The 26109-nt window shown below is 41.4% G+C and overlaps 1 long non-coding RNA gene and 1 pseudogene across 2 annotated transcripts; one reads left to right on the top strand and one right to left on the bottom strand.

Annotated features, from left to right (window-relative positions):
- Positions 1-372: 372 nt before the first annotated feature.
- On the top strand, positions 373-26004 carry LOC132852289 (excitatory amino acid transporter 1-like; annotated as a pseudogene).
- LOC132841837 (uncharacterized) lies at positions 11603-20127 on the bottom strand. Of its 2 annotated transcripts, none has more exons than XR_009647967.1 (3): positions 19950-20127; positions 18854-18992; positions 11603-12758 (listed from the first exon to the last, which is right to left on the bottom strand). It is a non-coding gene; the product is annotated as an uncharacterized LOC132841837 (long non-coding RNA). The 2 variants fall into 2 exon arrangements; XR_009647968.1 differs by having other exon boundaries at positions 18854-19052; positions 19950-19976.
- Positions 26005-26109: the final 105 nt, after the last annotated feature.

The raw sequence follows: 26109 nt of genomic DNA, 5'->3' as shown, positions 1-26109 counted from the left end.
AATAAAAATCCTAACAATAGGTTTCCAGCGCTTCGCACTTGAACCCTAATAAAAATCCTAACAAAAACAATAGGTTTCCAGCGCTTCGCGCTTGAACCCTAATAGTAATATTAATAATAATAAAAATCCTAACAAAAACAATAGGTTTCCAGCGCTTCCCGCTTGAACCCTAATAATCGTTAGAGTAGTCGACTAATCTAAAAAATAATCGCTAGAGTAGTCGACAGAAAAAAATAATCGTTAGTTGCAGCTCTAGTATGTTGTTTGAAGAATAATTGTTATGACACTTATACTGTTATGTAAGAAAAAAGTACATAACAATCGTTTTGGACAAAGAACATCACTGTTATGGTGAATGAATATGTCCCGCAGACCAACCAGGAGACAGTGGAGGAGATGATTCCAATCTCAGGATCCGCTGATGGAATGAATTCTCTAGGTCTTGTGGTGTTCTCATTGCTCTTTGGCTTGGTAATTGGGAAACGGAAGCAGCAGGGCCAGCCACTGAAGGATTTTTTTAACTGCTTCAATGATGCCATAATGAGCTTAATAGCAATCATTATGTGGTGAGTGTCAGCCTATATTCTGTAATTAATTGATTCTGTTTGGATCAGTTACTGTTTGTTGGTTCTATTTGCATTCATAGCCTTTAACACACACAAATAAAATGATGTAAATTATGCTTTGATGAGTATTAACTGGCCTGGCACATATTTTCTGATATTTCACTTCACACATTCTCAGGTATGCTCCTGTTGGCATCCTCTTTCTAATTGCTGGGAAGATATTAGAAATGAAAGACCTGTTAGAGATTGGAGGGCAGTTGGGAATGTACATGGTGTGTGTCATCGCCAGTCTGTTCATCCACAGCGTCATTGTTCTGCCTCCACTTTTCTAGGCGGGGACACGGAGGAACCCCTTCACTTTCATCTCTGATCTGCTTCAGGCTTTAATTACAGCCTTTGGAACATCCTCAAGGTACCTTAATAACATGCTGTGGAGCTCTAGATTTATACAGAAACATTATTTTGATTAGATTTTTATCATAGTGTTTATGGACTATCAGAAAGTACATAATAGTGAAACACTAACATAATATGCCTGTTCGCTTTCCTATCCACTACTCGAGTGGATAACGGGCCAGACGCAGTACCCTCTCCTCCGAGTGGAACCGGAATCCCCATAACAGATTAATTATGTAAAATAATTGATCTATAAATGTTATTAATTTTATATTTGATCACTCTTGTATTTATTTTAACATTTTTTCTTGTAGTTCAGCTACCCTTCCCATCACCCACTGTTGCCTGGAGGAGAACAACTATGTGGACAAACGTGTAACATGCCTTGTCTTGCCAGTGGGAGCAACCATAAACATGGATGGTACAGCTCTGTATGAAGCAGTTAATGACATGGCCCTGAACTTTGGACAAATCCTTACCATCGGGTAACACTAACCAAGAAATTAGCATAACAGTACACAATAATATTGATCCAAAACTATAACACGAAAATTCTTAGTCTAGATCTGTTTCTCACTGTTAAAATGGATGCATTGGAGCAGCAGCCATTCCTCAAGCTGGTCTTGTAACCATGGTGATTGTATTGACATCTGAAGGACTGCCCACCGAGGACAAGAGCCAGGACAAGAGCCAGAAGCTCCCGGACCCCGATGGCATAGTTCTGTTCAGAAGCGTTCAAACGCTGCGAAAAAAGGCACAAGGGTTGAGGCAATTATCCGTTAGCCGATCACTGGGACAGGACTGCTCCCATTCTTTGATCAGAGGCGTCCACTTCGACGACAACCTGGCAGGCTGGGTCAAGCAGAGTCAGGATGGGGGCCAAAGTAAAAAGTTCTTTGAGTCTCTGGAAGGCTTGTTCGGCCTCTCGATCCCAAATGAATTTTCGGAGAGAGAAGGCGAGTCTGTGAAGGGGACCAGCAATAGTGCTAAATCCTCGAATAAGAATGCTGAACTATAGAATTTAAACCCTAGAAACCTCTGAAACTCCTTGCGGGAACCCGGGGCATGGCCAATTAAGGGCTGCCTCAATCGGGGCTGGGTCCATCTGAACGTTGCCGGCCGAAAGTAAAAAAAAAACTGTAGGAGGGTGGTGATGTGGAACTCGTCTGTAAAGACCAGTAACACCAGTAAAGGATGAGCCACGTCAGCTGACACTAACCAACTGGCAAAGATGGTCTACGAGTTGTATTTGTTCAGCTGGACCTTTAAACAGAGAACATATTGAGAATTTAAAGAAATTTTTTGTAGTTCCGCCACCCTTCCCATCACCTTCCATTGCCTGGAGAACAACCATGTGGACAAACGTGTAACACTTCTTGTCTTGCCAGTGGGATCCACCGTAAACATGGATGGTACAGCTCTGTATGAAGCAGTGGCTGCCATTTTCATAGCCCAAGTTAATGAGATGGACCTGAACTTTGGATAAATCCTTACCATTGGGTAACACTATCCAAGAAATTAAAATAACAGTATCCAAAGTATTTTGCTGTCAAGAAAGGAACTGCAGAACACTGATGCTGGGATCAGCAGCTCTCTGACTGAGGTCAACTGCCAGGAGTACGATTGTCTCAGTCATCAAAAACAGTGAAACAACAATCTAATAACCATTAGAATATACAGCATCTAGAATGGTGCAGTGGCATTGCTTTACATTGTGAAATTGCTGATAAATCAAGCTCACAGCTGAATAAAACCAGGCAGTGATCACCCACTAATTCATGCCAGTTTAGAGTCTTTCAGTTAGAGAAAAATTAGGCATATCAGGGACGTTTAAGATGAGTTCAAATGCCAGCAAGACCAAAGGTGAATTTTATTCTTTATTATTGTTGTTTCTAAAATAGGAATGACTGTTTTTCAGACAGATACACTGATATAAAGCATAAAAAACGCAACAGACAGAAAGGTGTGTGTGTACTGCCCTTAAGTGCTGTGCTCTGTATTATACAATGATGATGTTAACTTTCCAATCTTGAGCATTTGTCACAATTGCACTATTGAAATTGCAAGATTGCAAAAACACACACACAGTCAAACACACTTCAAAACATTATGTATTGCATTTCATTGGGCCTCCAGACAAAACAAAAGCTGGATATGCCTTTGCCCAACTGGGACAAGATAACAATACTCAAAAACATGGAATAATTTCATAAGGTTTGTTGTTCATAAATTACATATAAAAAAAGCATATGATGTGTAAAAGAAGTTTTATTTACATTAAATTATGCCATGTTTTTGAGTGGTGTGTGTGTGACCCGTTGTTGGTTGATCAGATGCCCTCTGCTGGGCAAAAGAGATAAGTGTAAAATGTGTGAACATTGTACAGTTTATGATTTACAAGTATTCAAGTAAATTTTACCTGGGAGGACAACAGGTGTTATTATTTGCTGCCATTAAAAATTTTAAATAGTTTCAAAACAATATTCTGGCTTTGAAATATACCAGTCTGTGATATTCCATCAACTTATGTGCCTCTGATCATAACTATAGTGAAAATAATTTTTGCTTTTTTTTTTTTACTATAATTGTATATAAATTAGTTTTATCATACCAGATATTACAAAAGTGCAAAATATTTGCTCATGTGTTGTAAACATGTTGACACAAAACAAAAATTGATATCATATATACCCCATTTTTTATATAAGCAGTCAAAACTCCAAAATTGTATAGTAAAAGAGAAAGACAATACAAGTGTTAAGTAATGTTCCCTTGTTTTTCCATTTTATGACAAACACCCTTGATTCTGTTGTCTTTGCATCAGAACTAGACGCATTACAAAATGCACAGTGTTCCCCTAGATTTGACTTCCTTAATTGAGGGGAGTTGAGGATATCTGGAACTGGAATTGTGACTAGTCAGAATTAAATTGTAGATATCTCTAACCGGAATTATGGATAGTCATAATGTAGTTGTAGATATCCACATTTCACATCGCGGATATCTACAACTGAATTAAAGATATCTGTAAAGGGAAACTCCATAGACATGAATGGGAAAAGTGACGTCATTCGTCCTAGGAAGAATGAAGTTGTGGATATCTGAAAAGACAGTTGTGGATAGGAGGAATGCCATTGTGGATATATGAAATTTTCATTTTGACTAGGCAGAACTGAATTATGGATATCTATAATACATATCCAGACTAGCCATTAAAGGTAAAAAAAAAAAAACGGCTTGCCATATCAGTCTGTAATTTTGTCACATTTCTGGCCGGTTTTGTTGGTTTGCATTGAGCCCAACACCTACCTAGTACTTGTCTAAATACTTTTAATTGCAAAATATGTGAAAATACATATTTTTATAGAAATCAATCAAAAACAATCTTTATAGAAACTGATTCATGATTCAGTCTATATCTGGTTTGTTGACAGTACTGTCTAAAGGGGAATATCTTGATTTAAAATATAGGGAAAATTACCAATATTTTAAGCACACTATTGTGCTGTTCTTTCTCAAACAGCTTATAATTTCAAAACAATGTCATTTCAGCACTGAAAGCTTGTGTGTTGTCTATACAAATGCAATAAACTCCTTTGTAAGCTAGATAGCTAGCAAAACATGTCGATTATATGCAACTTTCTAGTGAGAAAGCTTCAGCTAGCTAGTTTCCTGATGTAAATGTTGTTATTTACTGTATATAGGATTGCTAAAATGATATAAATTAGGCATGTTAGTTAAATAGCAACCCAAGCTAAATTCTTAGTAACCAAGCTGAAAGATAACTGAGAAAATGTCTGCCCCAAAGATGGAACTCCTCAGACCACTTATCCCTCCTAACTAGGGTTGCAAAATTTTCCAATTTTTTTTGGAAAATTTTTTCCAAAGGCTGGAAACTTTCCATGGGAATTAACAGGAATATATGGAAATAAACTGGGAATTAAAAAAAAAAAATGCAGTTGCCTATAACAAGGAACTTAAATGCAGTTAAAAAAAATCTTGCAGCATAATTTTGTTTAAAAGAACAAGATTTAATGCAATTTAAGTTGAATTTGTACCCTGCATTCTTGCACACAGCACACTGCTTACTGAAGGGCCATTGAGGCCACACCCCCTGCATGTACTTGCATTCTTCCATAACATGCACAGTAACACTTTATTTTAGGGTCATTTATCTAGTTGCTTATTAGCATGAATATTAATAGAAAATTGGCTATTAGTACTTAAGCACATATTAATGCCTTATTCTGCATTACCTTATTCTACATTCTTAATAGTACCCATTAACTAAACTTAATAACTACCTTACTAACTCTTAATAAGAGGTAAATTACGAGTGTTACCACATGCACAGATAATTTGTTGACCCTCCACACACACTCCCCCCTGAAATAAATAAATAAATAAATCCTCCATACTGTATATCACTTAAGGGTGGATTCACCTCCATTCAAGTCTTTTAATTTTAGTCTAGTTTTCGTCAAAAAATTGTAGCTTGACCACATCTGGAATCTATTGTAAGAATAAATACAATGAGGCTTCATTAAATGCAATAATATCAGGAACACAAGTGTTATAGTGGAAATAAATAACTTAATGAAAAGCCTAAGATAAAAACTGTAGGTATATATATATATATATATATATATATGTGTATATATATATATATATATATATATATATATATATATATATATATATATATACATATATATATATATATATATGTATGTATATATACATATACATATATATGTATATATATATATATATATATATATATATATATATATATATATATATATATACATACACACGTATATAAATATATATATATATATATATATATATATATATATATATATATATATATATATATATATACACACACACACATTATACATATAAATTACCAACTTAATGCAAGTTATACATGGTATTGCACACACCATTACTGATGATATTTGGAGCAATATTACATGTAATTGTTAAACTTGATTCCCTTACATATACATTTGTTTTTAAGCCTAATTATTAATTTTGATTATGATGTGATTGTGACAGGGAAGAGGTTTCAGGTTGGGGGTGCTGAGTTTTTTCTGTCACCACTTTTGAATAAGAAACAATATCAAGGCTATAAAACTTGTCAAAACTCCGCGAATCACAAAAGTATCAGTGAGAAGTTGAAGTTTAAACAGTGCATACACTCAAACCTGACTGCACATCACATTTTTTACTTTATTGATGCTGCTTTTAATCGTAATGCAAATACCGGTCATCGGGACATAAGCTGTCATGTACAATAAAAGAGCCTGCACAGTGACAGGAAATATAATTTAACACAAAAGGCCGCCTAGACCAGGGGTGGACTTGCGCTCAGTTTTTATTTATTTATTTATTTATTTATTTTTGAGCGGCGTGTGGACTTTTCTTGATAACAGACCGCTGCGAACTACAGTATAACACACTGTTGCCATGAAAAACAGAGCGTTGCCATGGACACACAGGATTCTAACCGTAGAGACGGAGCGCACCATTTTCTTTAGCGGAAACAATAAATTTTTTTTTTTAATCAATAAAGTCCTTTTTAAATCATAATTTTGAGTCAAATTATCGATTTATTTGGTAGGTAGCAATATAATTACGGGGACCTGTAACTTGAGCAACAGCGCAAAGCCGCGAACTCGTGCTGAATATTTTAAAGGCGTAACAGCTGATGAAAAAGCAGAGACAATTGTAGACGAAAATGAAGAGATTTTATCTTAGTTTTTATTTTATACAAAACATTTTCGTCTCGTCTTTTTTCGTCAACAATAATGCATGTTAATTTAGTCTTAGTCAGCGTTTTTGGACAGTGGTGCAGTCTTGTCATCGTCTCGTCTTAGCCATGAAAAAAAGGTTGTTGACGAACATATTTCGTCTCGTCTCGTCTGACGAAATTAACACTACTTGCATGCATGTCTTATTATGACCAATCAAAATGTTTATTTACGTTTATATATGATATAGTTTATATACATTTCCTTATATTTCCAAATAATTCCCATAAATTTCTGTAAATTCCCGTATATTTCCATAAATTCCCGTAAAGTTTCCAATTTGGAATATTCCCAAAATTCCCCAGATTAAGTTCCCATGGAAAGTTTCCGGAAATTTACCGGAAACTTTCCGCCCCTTTGCAATCCTACTCCTAACGGATTATAATCTTTTGTTGGCTTGAAAATATCTCTCCCCTCCTCGAACCGCCACCTTATTGTGGTGGAGGGGTTTGCGTGCCTGAATGATCCTAGGAGCTATGTTGTCTGGGGCTTTCTGCCCCTGGTAGGGTCTCCCAAGGCAAACAGGTCCTGGGTGACAGGCCAGACCAAGAGCGGTTCAAATACCCCTTATGAGTGGTTTAAAAACAAGGTCCGTGACGTCGCCCGGTATGGCGCAACCGGGGCCCCACTCTGGAGCCAGGCCCGGGGTTGGGGCTCGCATGCGAGCGCCTGGTGGCCGGGTCTTACCCCACGGGGCCCGGCCGGGCTCAGCCCGAAGGAGCGACGTGGGGCCGATCTCCTGTGGGCCCACCACCTGCAGGAGGGACCGTAAGGGGCTGGTGCAATGTGGATTGGGTGGCAGTCGAAGGCGGGGGCCTCGGCGACCCAATCCCCGGACACGGAATCTGGCTCTAGGGACATGGAATGTCACCTCGCTGGGGGGAAAGGAGCCTGAGCTGGTGCGGGAGGTTGAGAGATACCGACTAGAGATAGTTGGGCTCGCCTCCACACACAGCTTGGGCTCTGGAACCCAACTCCTTGAGAGAGGCTGGACTCTCTACTACTCTGGAGTTGCCCGCGGTGAGAGGCGGCGGGCTGGTGTGGGCTTGCTCATAGCCCCCCAGCTCAGCAGCCATGTGTTGGAGTTCACCCCGGTGAACGAGAGGGTCGTTTCCCTGCGCCTGCGGGTCGGGGATAGGTCTCTCACTGTTATTTGTGCTTACGGGCCAAATGGCAGTGTAGAGTACCCGACCTTCTTGGCGTCTCTGGAAGGGGTGCTGGAAAGTGCTCCAACCGGGGACTCCATTGTTCTACTGGGGGACTTCAACGCTCATGTGGGCAGCGACAGTGACACCTGGAGGGGTGTGATTGGGAGGAACGGCCCCCCCGACCTGAACTCGAGTGGTGTTCTGTTATTGGACTTCTGTGCTAGTCACAGTTTGTCCATAACGAACACCATGTTCAAGCATAAGGGTGTCCATCAGTACACATGGTACCAGGACACCCTAGGTCGGAGGTCGATGATCGACTTTGTGGTTGTTTCATCTGACCTCCGGCCGTATGTCTTGGACACTCGGGTGAAGAGAGGGGCGGAGCTGTCAACTGATCACCACCTGGTGGTGAGTTGGATCCGAAGGCGGGGGAGGAAGTTGGACAGACTTGGCAGACCCAAACGTACTGTGAGGGTCTGCTGGGAACGTTTGACAGAGTCTCCAGTCAGAGAGAACTTCAACTCCCACCTCCGGCAGAGCTTCAACCAGATCCCGAGGGAGGTTGGAGACATTGAGTCCGAGTGGACCATGTTCTCCGCCTCCATTGTCGACGCAGCCACTCGGAGCTGTGGCCGTAAGGTCTCCGGTGCCTGTCGTGGCGGCAACCCCCGAACCCGGTGGTGGACCCCGGAAGTAAGGGATGCCGTCAAGCTGAAGAAGGAGTCCTATCGAGCCTGGTTGGCTCGGGGGACTCCGGAGGCAGCTGATAGGTACCGGAGGGCCAAGCGAGCTTCAGCCCGGGTGGTTGCGGAGGCAAAAACTCGGGTCTGGGAGGAGTTTGGTGAGGCCATGGAGAAGGACTATCGGTTGGCCTCGAAGAAATTCTGGCAAACCGTCCGGCGCCTCAGGAGGGGGAAGCAGTGCCCTGCTCACACTGTTTACAGTGGGAGTGGGAATCTGCTGACTTCGACTGGGGACATCCTCGGACGGTGGAAGGAGTACTTCGAGGTTCTCCTCAACCCCACCGACATGTCTTCCATTGAGGAAGCAGAGGCCGAGGGCTCGGTTGTGGACTCGTCGATCCCCCAAGCTGAGGTCACTGAGGTAGTTGAGAAGCTCCTCAGTGGCAAGGCACCGGGGGTGGATGAGATCCGCCCTGAGTACCTCAAGTCTCTGGATGTTGTGGGGCTGTCTTGGTTGACGCGCCTCTGCAACGTCGCATGGAGGCTGGGGACAGTGCCTCTGGACTGGCAGACTGGGGTGGTGGTCCCTCTGTTTAAGAAGGGGGACCGGAGGGTGTGTTCCAACTACAGGGGGATCACACTCCTCAGCCTCCCCGGAAAAGTCTATGCCAGGGTACTGGAGAGGAGAATTCGGCCGATAGTCGAACCTCGGATTCAGGAGGAACAATGCGGGTTTCGTCCCGGTCGTGGAACACTGGACCATCTCTATACCCTCGCCAGGTTGCTGGAGGGTTCATGGGAGTTTGCCCAACCAGTCCACATGTGCTTTGTGGATCTGGAGAAGGCATTCGACTGTGTCCCTCGTGGTGACCTGTGGGGGGTGCTCTGGGAGTATGGGGTCCGGGGCCCTCTGCTAAGGGCTGTACGGTCCCTATATGACCGGAGCAGGAGTTTGGTTCGCATTGCCGGCAGTAAGTCAGACTTGTTCCCGGTGCATGTTGGACTCCGGCAGGGCTGCCCTTTGTCACCGGTCCTGTTCATTATCTATATGGACAGGATTTCTAGGCGCAGTCGGGGGCCGGAGGGAGTCCGGTTTGGGGACCACAGGATTTCGTCTATGCTTTTTGCAGACGATGTTGTCCTGTTGGCTTCCTCAAATCAGGACCTTCAGCGTGCACTGGGACGGTTTGCAGCCGAGTGTGAAGCGGCGGGGATGAGAATCAGCACCTCCAAGTCCGAGGCCATGGTTCTCAACCGGAAAAGGGTGGCTTGCCCCCTTCAGGTTGGTGGGGAGCTCCTGCCTCAGGTGGAGGAGTTTAAGTATCTTGGGGTCTTGTTCACGAGTGAGGGAAGGATGGGGCGGGAGATCGACAGGCGGATCGGTGCATCTTCTGCAGTGATGCGGTCGATGTACCGGTCTGTTGTGGTGAAGAAGGAGCTGAGCCGCAAGGCGAAGCTCTCTATTTACCAGTCGATCTACGTTCCTACCCTCACCTATGGTCATGAGCTTTGGGTCATGACCGAAAGGACAAGATCCCGGATACAGGCGGCCGAAATGAGTTTCCTCCGCAAGGTGGCTGGGCGCTCCCTTAGGGACACGGTGAGGAGCTCGGTCACCCGGGAGGAGCTCAGAGTAGAGCCGCTGCTCCTCCACATCGAGAGGAGTCAGCTAAGGTGGCTCGGGCATCTGTTTCGGATGCCTCCTGGACGCCTCCCTGGGGAGGTGTTCCGGGCATGTCCAACCGGGAGGAGGCCCCGGGGAAGACCTAGGACACGCTGGAGGGACTATGTCTCTCGGCTGGCCTGGGAACGCCTCGGTATTCCCCCGGAAGAGCTGGAGGAAGTGTCTGGGGAGAAGGAAGTCTGGGCGTCCCTGCTTAGACTGCTGCCCCCGCGACCCGGCCCCGGATAAGCGGTTGAAAATGGATGGATGGATGGAAAATATCTCTAATTCAAAATTATGTGGTAAAAACAAATGTGTTTATGACCCTTTTTTCGATTCTATCACCCAACAGCATACCAACATATTTTGGAGAACAAAGAACAAAAATAGTCTCTCTCCAGTCTTGTTGGAAAAAAAGTATTTGCCCCATCCAGACTTCATCTATTTTTGTATATTTGTCACAGAAATATACAAAAGTTTCTGAATCCATTCTGACAAGGAGAACCCTGGCAAACACAAAACAATGCCATGGGTGATGTATTATCCTTATATTTATTGAACGAAAAAAGCTATGTAAGACCTACTTTTATTGCCAAATGAGCCCAATCTCTCTTCAAATCATGGAATCATGAATGCTGAACTTATCCATGGAAAATGAGGCCCACAATTCCTTAGATGTTCATGTGGATTAATTACCTAATCAAGTTCAATGCCTGCTTCACAGTTGAAAGAACTGTGATAGATGAAAAAAACAGAGCCTTAGAAATTGCTACTTCACATTGCTATTTAAGGTGATGTTTAGAGATCAACAGTGCTGGCAGAAATCAAGTCTCGGTCTAATTAAATCAGTTGAATTATTTGAAACTATTTAATTTGATTAGCTGCTTTTTGGATGACTTAATTCCTTCTAGAAATAAATTAATCATGTTTATTCAGGTTTGTCTTGAAACAAACAAACGTGACAAATATGCAAAAAAATAGAAGAAAACCATCCGTCTTGGGCACAAGGCTGGAGACCCCAGAATGGCAACCCATTGCAGGGCACAATCACACACGATCTCTACAGATATTATAGTTCATAGATTAGACTGCCTACACCCATCTTTGGACTGGGCAAGGAAACCAGAGTATGCAGAAGAAACCCTGAAGCATTTAAGTATATTTTGGAGCCACCCAATCTAAAACCATCAAACCTAAAGAATTTAAGGAAAATTAACAGTGAAATAGCAGCAAAACACTCATGATGTAATTCTGGCTTGACTGAAGTTTGCTTTAGATACTGCCTGTCTTCATCAGGCTGGATTTCATTTACACGTTGTGGTAGCAGTTTTGATCTACATGTAAAAAAACTGACTTAAACTCAGAGGTGGTGGTAAAAGCAAAGACAGAATTTTATTTTGCTGCAGCAAAAGGTGTCTTCCATACAGTGTAGTGCCAGATCTACACAGTGACAAGGCAAATTCTAGTGTTTTAGCTCTCCCCTTTTGTACCCCAGTTGTGTGCGTGTGTGGCCGGTATGTTTGTGTTAGTATGTGCGTGCATCTGTGTTTGTGACCTCAAAGGTCACTGAAGAAGTTCCCATTCTTTTTGCACGTACAATGTTTCTGGCAGGAACAAGGGTGTCCTGTTCTCTCTCCCTAGTCTGACACACAATTTACTATGAAAGCACATGTAAACACTCATAATATTTAAAATTTCCAATACATTTCCCTCCATTTTGTCCTTTAGAACATACAATATAAATGAAATTTTAACATAATCATTACTTTAGGCATTCAATAGACAGTATGAGACGAAACAGACATTTTCCGTTGGTCTTTTCAATGACATCGTCATTAACTAAAATTTAGACACTGGATATACTGCTGTTTTTTTTCTTTGAGAGATAGGGCCACTCTGGTTTAAGCATAGGAAAGGATAGGAAGAGAAGAAGAACAATTCAGGATGTCACTCAGTGATTCATGTAGACAGCACCAAACTTTAAGTGAACCTTCACCCTTCTTGACGTATATTGGTGCTCAGAGTGCAGGCACTGCCATTTCGCACTCGTCCCACCTCACCGAGGCTTGGGAACACTACCAGTATAGGCTGTTTCATGAGTGCAGGTAACCTCTTATTGTTAGCCACAATAAGTTAACCCTAATCAGGACATTTTCCTAGCTGCTTCTCAATAATTCTAGGTCTGCTTCTGAAAAGTTCACTATGAATTTGTTAAAGCAGATCCTTGCCCTTCTTCCATGGGTGTGTCTGCTGATATGTTCTTTTACTCCTGGCTTAGTACTGGTACCTAGTTGCAGTGGCTGGTATGGATCCACGTTACTCTCACCGCTCTTTTCGCAGGGGTGGGTGTAGTCAGCAGAATCTGGAACTGTCCCTGCCAATGCTTGGCCTTCCAGTTCTTTCTCCTGAAGTCTTTCACCACAATCCATTCATTAGGCAATGCGTCTGCATTTGGTGTAGGAAGGGCATCCTTCACCTGTCTGTGAATATCAGATAACACAGAGGACATGTGTGCAATAATTCAACATTTCATCTTAACATTCGCTAATATCGAATTCATATTTGAATTCGCTAATTGCTCATTTCATATTTGAAATGAACTCAGGTTAGCTCTACCTCTTGCTCGCATGTGCATCGATATTGGGAGGGCTTTGACCTATGACAAGCCTGTTTCAGCACAGCATTTTGCCAATTTGTTTTTTAGTGTGCCATTTTCCCTTTCTACTAGGGCTGCGTATTGGCAAGAATCTGGCAATACGATACGTATCACGATACGGGGTTGCGATACGATATGTTGCGATACATTGCGATATTGTAAGCAAGGCGATATATTGGGATATTTCTTATTTTAGTTATAGGATAAAGTTTTAGGGAAGCTGTCAAGAACACCACCATATGCAAACCTTAGCAAAAAAAAGTTTTTTATTTAACCAGAACACAGTGGGAACTGCATTTGCATTAATTAGCCCCTGTAACATTCAATATGATTGAACCACTTTATGTGCAGTATGAATAAAGGGGGAAAAATAAAGTGCTTGCAGGATTTCTTAAATGTATTAAATATGTTAAATTAAATGTATTAAATGTTAGCTGTTATAAACAGACCATATTTATTTTTAGACCCTGCTTTTAAAGCTTCACAGTTTCAGTTTACAATTGTAGCATGCAGTGTCCTAACATTTTGATCTGAACAAAAGAATTACATCTGCTTTATATCAATGAAAAAATAAATTGCTTGCAGGATTCCTAAAGAAAACAAAACAAATATAAACAATAAAATATTTGCAGATGTTGGACATTCTCAGAACCTTTAAACTTGGATTTTACAGGTTTCTTTCATTTGTATTTATATTTGTCTTTTTATTTAATGTCAAGGTTTTTCTGAAGAAAGATGAGCTGGTCAATATGCTCAGATGTCAGGGCACTTCTATGTGCAGTTACAATGTCTCCTGCAGTGGAGAAAACTCTTTCCGCAGAAACACTTGTGCCCAGAACGCACAGGAAACCCTTTGCTAGTTTGGATAGCTCAGGGTACGCATCTTCATGTTCTTTCCACCAACTGAGTGGGTTTTCTTGGAGGGGCAAAGGTTTTTCTTCTCTAAATCTCTTAATCTCGGATGCAGCAGTATCATGTGCAGATTTTGGTGCCATGTTGTTTTCAGAAACAACCATTCCAAGCAAGTGAGCCAATGCACATGATTTCCTTGGCCTCTTTATGGGTTGCAGGGAGGTGGAGGCAGAGCCATAGCTCTTGTCTGTAGTACATACGAGACCAGATTCCACTCAGTCGTTATGTAGTGCACTGTTATCGTTACGAATGATTCAGTGGCCCGGGCTGTCCAAGCATCACGTCAACGCGACTCTCTCAGCTAAGCTAAGAGATTGTAGTACGCCCATTTTTACCTCATTGTACAAGTTGGGCACAGCAATATCCGTAATGTGCTGGTGGGATGGTATTGTGTAGCGAGGCTCCAAAGTTTTCAGCATATGACGGATGCCTTCGTTCTCTACGACACTGAGAGGGCGCTTATCTTTGCAAATAAAATAAAGTACTGACTTATTTTGGTTGCACGCGTTGAGGTTGGTGGTAACTTTGATCTGTGAACTTGCTCCAGGGTGAGTTGACGGGGATCCTCTCTTTTAACGTTAGCCATTTGCTGCTGTTCTGTTATCCGTGCATCCGCATGGTGCCTCGTTATGTGCGCTCTCAGATTTGTAGTGTTCTTTGAATATTTGACGTTGGCATTGCACATTTTACAAAACAGCAATACTTTTGTCAATCTCTTTCATGCCTGGTCTGTAACGAAAGCCGAAATGACGCCACACATCGGCTGTGTACACTGAAGCAGGAGCTGGAAATATTCTTTCATCCTCCATTATTAGCAGCGAACTATTTTAACTACTACTTTAACATTAGTAGCGCGCCGTTATGCTAGTACTTCCTGTCACTGTTCAAGTTCAGAGATAAGAAGACTGCGATCTAGCGGTTGGGATATAAACGGAACAAGATGAAACTGCCATGAATCTGTATAATTTTTTTTTTTTTTATAAATATCGATATTTTGTTTTTGAGAATCGATACAGTATCGCCAAACAAAATATCACGATACTCACGTGTATAGTTATTTTCTTACACCCCTACTTTCTACTGCTCCAACACTAGCTGGATGATAGAGACAGTGTTGTTTTAAGTTGAAGTATTCACTGACTTTTTGTAGAGCCTGATTTACCAATGGGGTGCCATTATCACTGCCAATTCAGACAGTACTTCTTACCTTCACTAGGTTTTAGCTCCATAAAGTCCATCTGTAAGTGTTCAAATGGCCTTTGTGGTGGCGAATATGTGCTCGGAGTAACCGAGATGCCTCTCCCAACGTTGTTTGTTGCACATATGACAGCGTTTACACAGTAAAGCCTATGACATGCCAACGTTTCCTTACTTCCATTACCATCCCTTCTTTTGACAAGTGGTCTTTACCATATATCAATTTAGCATCAAAAGGAAACAATTTTTTTGGTAAACACAGTTTCCCTGAGGGACCATACCAAACACCCTGTTTTTGGACACATCCCAGGTTTCTCCAGCGTTGTTTCTCCTCATGATCACTCATACTTTGTAATTCAGTGAGATCTAGGATAGAAGAAGTCAGTTTAGTCTTGATGTTTGTGTTTTGTTTCTGCTCAGGTTGTTTTGCTGCTGCCTTTGCCACTGCATCCGCTTTGTTGTTACCTATGGAAAAGGATCATTATTACGCATATGCGCTTCGCATTTACATACTGCAATTGTTTTTGGAAGGAGGACTGCCTCCAGGAGGTGAGCTATTAGGCCATGGTGCATGATGGGTTTGCCCAAGGAGGTCAAAAACCCTGATGTTTCCACAACGTCCCAAAGTCGTGTAACGCTGTGTGGCAGGGTTAAGAGTTGTACATTGTTATGACCCCGAGTTAAGTCTAGGGAGTTCTCAGAGTCAGCAACTAGTGATGACCAATGTGGATGTGAGTGGATGGAAAAGACTAACTGGTACAGTGTGATAATTACTATAAATTGCCGACAACAGTAATGACATATGCGGACACAATGCTTGTGGTGAGTTATTTCTTTACTGTACAAAGTGGTAAATGTATTTACAATCATATATACAGAATTATATACAAATGGTTTGTACTTTGTACAACAGGCGGGACTGGGAAATCGGCGGCGCCAAAGCAAAGAAACAAACAGAAAGTCAAAACCCGCTTACCTAACACTGCTTTATATTAGTCACGCTCATCTACAAACAAAAGTGAAACCAAAATCCTAACTACGCTATGCTTCCCTCGCTAACTAGAATACAGAGGGAGCACCGCCCCTTACCTGAGGTCTCTATAGAGACGGACGTATACTACGTGGTGTACAATGTATGAGGGCGCTCCTTCTTACCTCTTTCAGTCCCGTACTGAGGGACAATAAAACAATATTGTACACCAACAGCATAAATCGCAAAGGCAAAATACACAGCAGATAACTTTCCAACAACTCGCCAACCAACAACCCAACAATGAGTTGACACGATGTTCGCGCTTTTATGGTCGCGGACTTCTTCCGGGACGGTGTCCGTACCCTGACCGGTATTGGGTAAACTGCATCGCGCTCACGCAGCCTGCAAAATACCGTATTTTCCGCACTATAAAGCGCACCAAATTATAAGGCGCAGTCTCAATTACGGGGTCTATTTCTGTTCTTAACCCATACATAAGGCGCACCATATTATAAGGCACATGCTAAAACATACGGTCTACAAAAAAGGTAATGGAAGCAAAACAGTGAGTTTAGTTCAACTTTATTCTACTATTTAACAATACACACATTATTTTTTAATCAATCTTCTCCCACAAATCCATCAAAGTCCTCATCTACTGTGTCTTCTTAACTTGGCACAGTTCATTTTCTTGCTTCCTCCACTTCCGAACCAGATTCATTGATGTTGAAATCTTTCGCAGCTGCTCTATTCCCATTTACAACTGCGTAACTGATAGCCTGTAGTTTGAATTGTGCCTCGTAAACATGTCTCTTCAGTGGTGCCATTTTCAGGGGTCCTTAGACAAACAAATGTCTTCTTTTTCTTCTTCTGATTTTTATTGGTGGATGGCAAACCAACTTAAGGTGCATTTACCGCCACCTACTGGACTGGAGTGTGGAGCGCATAATGGTTAGGAAGAAACAAATGTTTTGCAACATACCGGTAGTATACCTACCGGAGGCGTGGCGGAGGTAAGCGTACGTACTGTACGTATTACGCAATGTTCTCTGATTGGTTTATCGCTGCCAGCATACGTAGTGTGTGTATTACGTCCCTGTGTCAGCGAGAAATGATCCGACAGTCAATCAAGCGGAGTGCTTACCAAAGTCGCACAACAACATTTTTACAGATTTTTGGAACTCAGTGCACACATAAGGCGCACCGGATTATTAGGCGCACGGCCGATTTTTGAGAAAATTTAAGGCTCTTAGGTGTGCCTTTTAGTGCGGAAAATACAGTACGTGCCTTGACACATAACAAGCCCCTACACAAAAAAAAAAAAAATTCTCAAAACACAGTAGTTGATTTTTTTTTTCTTTTTAAACTATAGAAAGAGCAGCGGCAATTTTATTTTCAATACCTTTTTTATGTTTCATCTCTAGGTTATATTCTTGAATTACAAGAAACCATCTCATGATTGATTGTGGTTATACATTCGGGACAAAAACACAAGCGGGTTATGATCAGTATATACCACTACAGGCAAGACACTTGAACCAACATATACCTCAAAGTGCTGTAGGGCCAACAGTAAAGCTAAAGCTTCTCGCTCAATCGTGGAATACTTTACTTGGTGTTTTTTAACTTTCGAGAAAAGTAGCAAACCGGATGGTTCACTTCCTTCACATCCTCCTGTAACAACACTGCTCCGATTCCCACACCACTTGCATCAACCTCCAGTTTAAAAGGTCTGGCAAAATCAGGGGCAACTAGAATAGGAGCAGAACACAACAAAGCTTTCACATTTTTAAAAGCAATTTGACAATCAGGAGACCACTTGAATGTAGTAGTGGGACTTAGTAAGGACGTTAATGGCTCAGCAACCGAAGAAAAGTTTTTACAAAACCCTCTGTGATAATCAACTATTCCTAAAAATCTACGTAATTCCCGTCGGGTGGTGGGAACTGGAAAGTCAAGAATGGCCTTAACTTTAGCCTCCAATGGAGAAACATTTACTTGGCCAACCCTCATCCCAAGATAAACCACAGTGGCTTGTGCAAACTCACATTTTGCCAAGTTTGCCGTTAACCCAGCTTCTTTTAGTCTAGTGAAGACAGCACAAAGGGATCCCATATGACCAGTCCAATCACAGGAGTGTATGACCAAATCATCCAAATAGGCAACACAGTTTGATACATCAGCAAGTACAATGTTAACCAGTCTCTGAAAAGTAGCAGGAGAATTTTTCAGCCCAAACGGCATTACTGTATATTGTAAAAACTAATCTGGAGTAACGAAAGCAGATAGTTCTGAAGCTCTCGGAGTCAGTGGAACTTGCCAATATCCAATATCTAATTTTGTGACAAAAGTGGCTTTACCTACAGTATCAATGCAATCATCAATTTGTGGTAACGGAAATGACTCAGTGACGGTTATGGCATTGAGTTTTCTATAATCAGTACAAAGTCTAAAAGTGCCATCTGGTTTTGGCACCAACCCACAAGGTGAGCTCCACGGACTACAACTAGGAATTGCCAACTCATTTTTCACCAAGTATTCCACCTCTTTACGCAAGAGTTCACGTTTCCCACAAAAGCAGCGTTATATCTCAAACATGGTGTGGCCGTCATACAGTATGTGCTGTTTTTTGTTCCAAAAGCATTCCTCAAAACTTGCTGAAGGTAGTTAACATGATTAAAGTGTACGTGTTGCAGCACACCGTCAGATCCCAAAACTATTCATGTAACTTTACCAGTTCCTGGAACCGTTGGCCAGAATCCAAAATTCTGCCTATCCTTGAGACAAATTGTTTGAAGATGGAAAAGATTGAGAACATAAATAAATCGAAATCTTACCACTTAGCTCGGAATCCCATCCCTGGGACAGTCTCGCCATTGTCCAGATTGCTCCCAACTAGTAGTCAATTGCGTGGTTCGAGGAAGTAACCGTCTTCGTGTTGGTCCGGTCCAGACCAATCAGGGATCAACCTAAAGACTGGCACACAGACAGGGGAAATCTCGGTGGAACCTCCAAAAATGTGGTGGCCGTTTTGATCTACAAGTAAAAAACACACAGACTCGGAGGTGGTGGTAAAAGCTAAGAAGCTGCCGCAAAAGACTTCTTCCATACAGTGTAGAGTGCTGTTTCAGCTCTCCCTTTTGTACCCCAGATGTGTGTGTGTGTGTATGTTTGTGTGCATCTGTGTTAATGTGACCTCCCAGGTCACTGAAGATTTACCCCTTTTGAGTTATCAAATCCTGCACACACACTCCCTTAAAGTCCCCATCCTTTTATTACATACAATGTTTATGGCAGGAACAAAGACCTTGTAGGGAAGATCAGAAGGTTGTATCTCAGGATTGTATTCTAAGGAAGTTCTAATACCCCTAGCCTATCTCTCACTGTGTCTGTCAGAACACGGGTGACTATATCAGAGATGTAGTAGAAAAAAAGTTTCCTTTTACAAGGTTGTATGTACACAGTTTGTTGAGGAGGACATGTAGATGCAGATAGGTGTAGTAATGAGGTATGGAGTTTTATGATATAATGTACTACAACAGAAGAGAGTAAAATTGAACATAACCCTCAGTAGGATTTTTCATAGGCACATTAACATACACAATGATAACCCACAGGCCTTAGAGTGACAAATAAGGCCATAAACAGTTTACACTTAAATATGGCACTGCATGTAACATAAGCATAACCAGCAGATTAACTAAGGTAAACATTAGTAATACAGCTCAGTCACCAAATGCACTAAATATATAACTCAGATAAGGATAAACTCTCAGCTTACTGCTAGTAATAAATCCACAAAGGAACTAATGGTATCTAACTATCGCTCGGAGTGTACAGTAACGGCACTTCCGTGCTAAACATTATCAGGCCTTAAAGAACAGCTGTTTTGGATAACTCAAAAAAATCATCTAGTACCCAACTAGTACTCACAATAGTCATGAATGCACACCACTTCACTTGATGCAAAGGCCAACAGCCCCAGCCCCAGCTTCTCTCTCCAGATGCTACTTCCGTGTTGGCTGCTTCCGGGTGGTGACTCATGCATGATAAGCCCTGCCTCTCCAACACTGCCAGCCCCAAATTTATGGGTAAATTTGCTCCATGGATACGAATCAGGCTTCCGCTGGGTGATCTTTGCCTTCCAGGGGCTCATCTCCTTCAGGAATTTCCGAAAGCACAATAAGGCGGATTATGGCCCGAGTGAAGTTTCTGCCCTTGATCTGAAGCTCAACAATCCTTACATGACTGTCCGCCCCTGGGAGTGTCTCCATCTCCGTATGGCGAGGAGCTCTGATTCGGGATACACAACTTAGGGTAAGGAGCCGCCCCATAAGCAGACAGTTGGGAGTTACTGGGTCTAAGTTAGCTATGAGGGAGGGAACATATCCAAAAGGTTTAGAGTATAGGATGGCTTCGATTTCCGACAGATCTGCTTGTAGTACTTCTCCGGGCACCACTTCTGATCCAAAAAGTACCATTGACCTCAACTCTAGTGCTTTTGGCCTCCAAGAGGCACATGGAGGCTATCCCCTATGGATCTGGTGAACTGTCTCTCGCAGCGATAAAGGGGGACATCGATCTGCCACAAACTCTCGACATCACTCTTCAACTCCAGCTCGAGAGGGGTTAAGGAGATGAAAAAGCAACTTGGTGAGAATGATTGCTCTCTCCCGAGTCTTACAGGTCCCTGCAAGGTCCACCCAAGCATCGTCAGTTTGGCTGCAGGTCCCTCAGATGGGCCAAGTCTCACAGGGGAGATAGGAGTGATGAGGTGAGTATTGTCAACTCCGACGAGCACTAGTGGGCAGACTTGCTTGAAAGGCTGTAATGGAAGGTTCTTGAGGGGTCGGTACCTTTCCAGGACTCCTAGTGGGTAGGTCTGGTCGGCGAGACCCAAATGCTCAGCAGTGATGGCAGCAGTGATCCTGAAGACCCCTTGGGGCTGAGTTATAGGTGAAATCTGAAAGGAGACTCAAGAACCAGTGATGGCCTGTACCTCTTGACATATAGTCACAAAGCTAGGCTCTCTGCTGGACCACAAATGCCCAGTAGCTCGTGTTTGCCAGAAATAAGGCTGCTCATAATCATTAAGGTAAACAGGAGGATGGGAATGACGACGAGGCCTACCGCTCTCTGAAAGTACTCTATCCGGCTGCATACTCTGTTTAATAAATACACTTTATCCGAGAGCAATGGCTGGGATCCGGCTCAAAGGACCACCAATGTTGGAAAGATTGGGAGGTTGTATCTCAGGATTGTATTACAAAGAGGTTCAAATACCCCTAGCCTCTCTCTCGTTGTATCGGTAACACGTTGTAAGAACACAGGCAACTGGATCAGAGCCGTGGTTGCAAAAAAGGTCCTTTAGTACTAGGTTGGATGTACACAGTTTGTGGAGGAGGGCATGTAGATAGGTGTAGTAATGAGGTATGGAGTATTATGATGTAACGTGGTGAAAAATAATATGGCTTGGTTCTATAACAGAAGAGAGTAGAAATTAACATAACCCTCAGTAGGATGATTCATAAGCACTTTAACTTAAACAATGATAACCCACAGGCATTAGAGTGACAAATAAAGCTCTAATAAACAGTTTACACTTAAATATGGTGCTGCATGTCACATAAGCATGTAACAAACATCAGTAATACGGTTCAGTCACTATATACTAAATAGATATAACTCAGATAAAGATAAACTCACAGCTTACTGCTAGTAATAAATCAACAAAGGAACTAACGGCATAAACAGGACTAACATGGAGCTAACATTCTAGCTTAGCATTAGCATTATTGCTCGGAGTGAAGAGTAACGGCACTTGCGTGTTAAACATTACCAGGACTTAAAGAACAGCTACTATAACTGTCAGAAAATCGTCTAGTACACAACTAGCACTCACAATTAGTCATTCACGCACACCACTCGATGCAAAGGCCAACAGTTATTTCCGTGTTGGCTGCTTCCGGGTGGTGACTGACGTACACAATAAGCACAATGCACATTTACGTTTTTTTCTTATTTCACAAACATTTGAGCTTTTCACTTTTCTTCTTTAAATCTACTCATACAATTCAAAAATTATTTTATGCATTTAAATAAAATAATACATAAATAATATATAACTGAACATATAAGGCCTATGAACCTAAGAAATACATGTAAACCCTACACATTTAACATTGCTGATTTTATAATCAGATCTGCCATGTTATATTAACATTAAATTTTCTTTCTGCATTAGCAGCAAATATCTGTATTACACTTGTTTGCACAGAAATGTCTGTTTAAACATTTACTGAAGAAGTGCATGTACATTTGTGTCATACATAAACTCTGATTAACCAAAGAAAAATATAATGTAAATATGTATACAATATTGAACATAATAACCCGGTAACTGGAACTGGTATAAATCAAATTAAATGCATTTCAGGAGCACATGAGCATTTAACATTAGCGTTTACAAAATGGCGGACCATCTACACATTTCATAGACAGCTACGGGATGCACTTATTTCCAGGGATTTCAGAACAGCGTAACAGATATTGCGTCATCGGGTAGGCGTGACCTATTTGATAATCTATCCCTAACCGTAGTTAAACTACGGTAGTTTTTGGTTGTTTATTTGTTTTCGAAAACAGTTTAACTGTAAGATAATAAAGCATAATAGATATAAAATATAATATAGACCTGTATGACAGTTTTGTCCTTAATTATCCATCGTAGGTATGCCTTTTTTAAAGAGGGCGTTTTCCAAGACCTCCAGAAACCACGCCCACTTTACGTCGTGGTAACGAAACCCCTGCAATTTAGTGAATACCGGGAGATTCGTGGGTTTCGTGTGACGTCGACAAGAACGCTGTTATACAGCGCTGCGCAGACTGAACGGCGTATGACGTCAAAGTACAGCGAGAGAGCGCAGTACAGCAGACTGTTCTAGAATCAGTCTTGCGGTACAGCGTAACTTAGTCAAAAGTCAAACACATCTTTGTCTCGAATACCTGGGCACAGACTGGATAAAAATCTTATAAAAATCCGGTTTAACACTTCGTTTTAATGAGAACGTGAAAAATATCTTAACATACGATGTTAATACTGAGTGCAACCACGTCCTCTTAAACATCGCAATAGCGCCACATTGAGACTTAACTTGGACTAACAATAGCCTTAACAAAAAGCCTTAAATATTAACTTTGCCCATTTTTTGCGGAAACCAACTACTAATTACGTACGTGTAGCTTGCGCTAATATAACCGCGTAAGGTTAATATATAATTTGCGTTTGGACTTTTCATTTCAAGTGTTTAAAATTAATCAACGTTAATTACTCACCCGAAACCTGTTTCTCCCGCTCCAAGTCCAAAATGGCAGCCAGAAAACGTGGCAATGCTGATCATGAGAAAGGAAACCCCGTAGATCTATCTGGTTCATGCGCGCAATTCGATTAAAAAGTGTTATAATATGGTCCCTTCTAATTCATTGGAAGTCTGCTTTAAACAGGTGTATAAAGGGTGCTTAAATATTATACTGTATGATGTTTCTTTTCAATATAGTTTGCCTTCACCTTAAAGATGTATCTTAATTTATCTGTTCTAGTACAAAACACATTTCAAGAAAATCGTTTGGACAAAGAACATCACTGTTATGGTGTATTAAAATGTCCCGCAGACCAACCAGGAGACAGTGGAGGAGATGATGGAATGAATTCTCTAGGTCTTGTGGTGTTCTCATTGCTCTTTGGCCTGGTAATTGGGAAATTGAAGCAGCAGGGCCAGCCACTGAAGGATTTTTTTAACTCCATCAATGATGTCATGATGCTCATAGTTGCAATCACTATGTGGTGTCAACCTATATTCTGTAATTAATTGATTCTGTGTGGATCAGTTTCTGTTTGTTGGTTGTGTTTGCATTCATAGCCTTTAACACGCACTCACAAATAAAATGATGTATGTCTGTAAATTATGCTTTGATAGTAACTGGCTGGGCACATATTTTCTGATATTTCACTTCACACATTCTCAGGTATGCTCCTGTTTGCATCCTCTTTCTAATTGCTGGGAAGCTATTAGAAATGAAAGACCTTTTTAGAGGTTGCAGGGCAGTTAGGAATGTACATGGTGTGTGTCATCGTCGGTCTGTTCATCCACAGCGTCATTGTTCTGCCTCCACTTTTCTATGTGGGGACACATAGGACCCCTTTCATTTTCATCTCTGGTCTGCTTCAGGCTTTAATTACAGCATTTGGAACATCGTCAAGGTACCTTAATAACATGCTGTGGAGCTCCAGATTTATAGAGAAAATAGGACGTTATTTTTTAGTGTTTATGGAGTATTAGAAAGTACATAATAGTGAAGCACTAATATGCCTGTTCGCTTTTCTATCCACTACTCGAGTGGATAATGGGCCGGACCTGGTACCCCCTCCTCCAAGAGGAACCTGAACCAGTGTGGAACCCCCGTAACGGATTAATTATGTAAAATAATTGATTTATAAATGTTTTTGATTTTATATTTGATCACTCTTGAATTTTTTTAAACGTTAGGTTTTTAGGTTTTAGTTTTAGGTTTAAGGTTTTAGTTTTGCAACTACAAATATAATGAAATTTGATTATACCCAAGTGCTTATCAGTATTTTTAGGTATTTACTCTACCATGCAAAATAAACAGGATGAGACCATGGCTATCATCTTCTACAATAAAATAACTTGTCTGTTTTCTGCAGTATGTCATTCACAAACTCTTTTCTTTCTAGGAGCACTAACCAATTGGCAAATATGGTCTACGAGTTGTTTTGTCAGCTGGAACATTAAACATATTAAGTATTTTTAATTTAATTTTATTGTAGTTCTGCTACCCTTCCCATCACCCACCGTTGCATGGAGGAGAACATCCACGTGAACAAACGTGTATCATGCCTTGTCTTGCCACCGTAAACATGGATGGTACAGCTCTGTATGATGCAGTGGCTGCCATTTTCATAGCCCAAGTTAATGACATGGCCCTGAACTTTGGACAAATCCTTACCATCGGGTAACACTAACCAATAAATTAACATAACAGTACACAATAATTTTGATCAAAAGTTTTTTGGTTGCAAAACTATAACATAAAAAAAGTCTAGATCTGTTTCTTACTGTTAAAATATAAAAATTTCCAGTATCACAGCGACAGCTGCCAGCATTGGAGCAGCAGCCATTCCTCAAGCTGGTCTTGTAACCATGGTGATGGTATTGACATCTGTAGGACTGCCCACCGAGGACATATCACTCATCGTTGCTGTGGATTGGTTCCTGTAAGTCTTGACTAAATGTCACATTTGCCACATCTCCAGCAGAGAGCACTCTTGCAAAAGGTTACTAATACATAATGCAGGCCTAGTGTAAGAGAATACACTATGAAATGTTCTAATAGCAATACAACAGCCACCATACCATCCATGGCTGGAAAATGATTGTGTTTTTAGCCATTTTCAGACATATTCTCTCAGATCAGCTTCAACACATTCTCTTTATAAAATCAAAGTTTATTGGAAAGACTTCTAAATGTCTATAGCTTCTAACTGTTTACTGGGACAGGGATCGCCTCAGAACCACCACCAATGTGTTAGGAGACTCAATTGGAGCCGGCATTGTTGAACACCTGTCAAGAAAGGAACTGCAGAACACTGATCCTGGGACCAGCAGCTCTGTGACTGAGGTCAACTACCAGGAGGACGATTGTCTCGGTCATCAAAACAGTAAAACAGCAGTCTAATAACCATCAGAATATACAGCATCTAGAATGGTACAGTGGTATTGCTTTGACTTTACAAGTGTGTAAATTCAAAAACAAGGTATGGGTTTCATCTTTTTGTTCATTTGTGACATTTTAGTTTAGTAAAGAGGAACTGTGTGTGTTGAGAATTCTTTGTAGCAGGGTGGGAGGAGCTTTGTCTCCACAGCTGCGTTAAATTGTTAATTAGTGGCTCTTTGTTCAGTGTGGTATCCAACAGCTCATGGGGAGCTTCAGAGTTGATGAGTGCTTGAATTTGTAAGTTTATATTAATTTCTGTATTTCTTTAAATGTATTTAAGTTATGTAATGCTTAGTAT

The sequence above is a fragment of the Tachysurus vachellii genome, chromosome 1 (assembly GCF_030014155.1).
Source record: "Tachysurus vachellii isolate PV-2020 chromosome 1, HZAU_Pvac_v1, whole genome shotgun sequence".
In the NCBI taxonomy this organism is placed as follows: Eukaryota; Metazoa; Chordata; class Actinopteri; order Siluriformes; family Bagridae; genus Tachysurus; species Tachysurus vachellii.
This window is presented reverse-complemented; position numbering and strand designations above follow the sequence as displayed.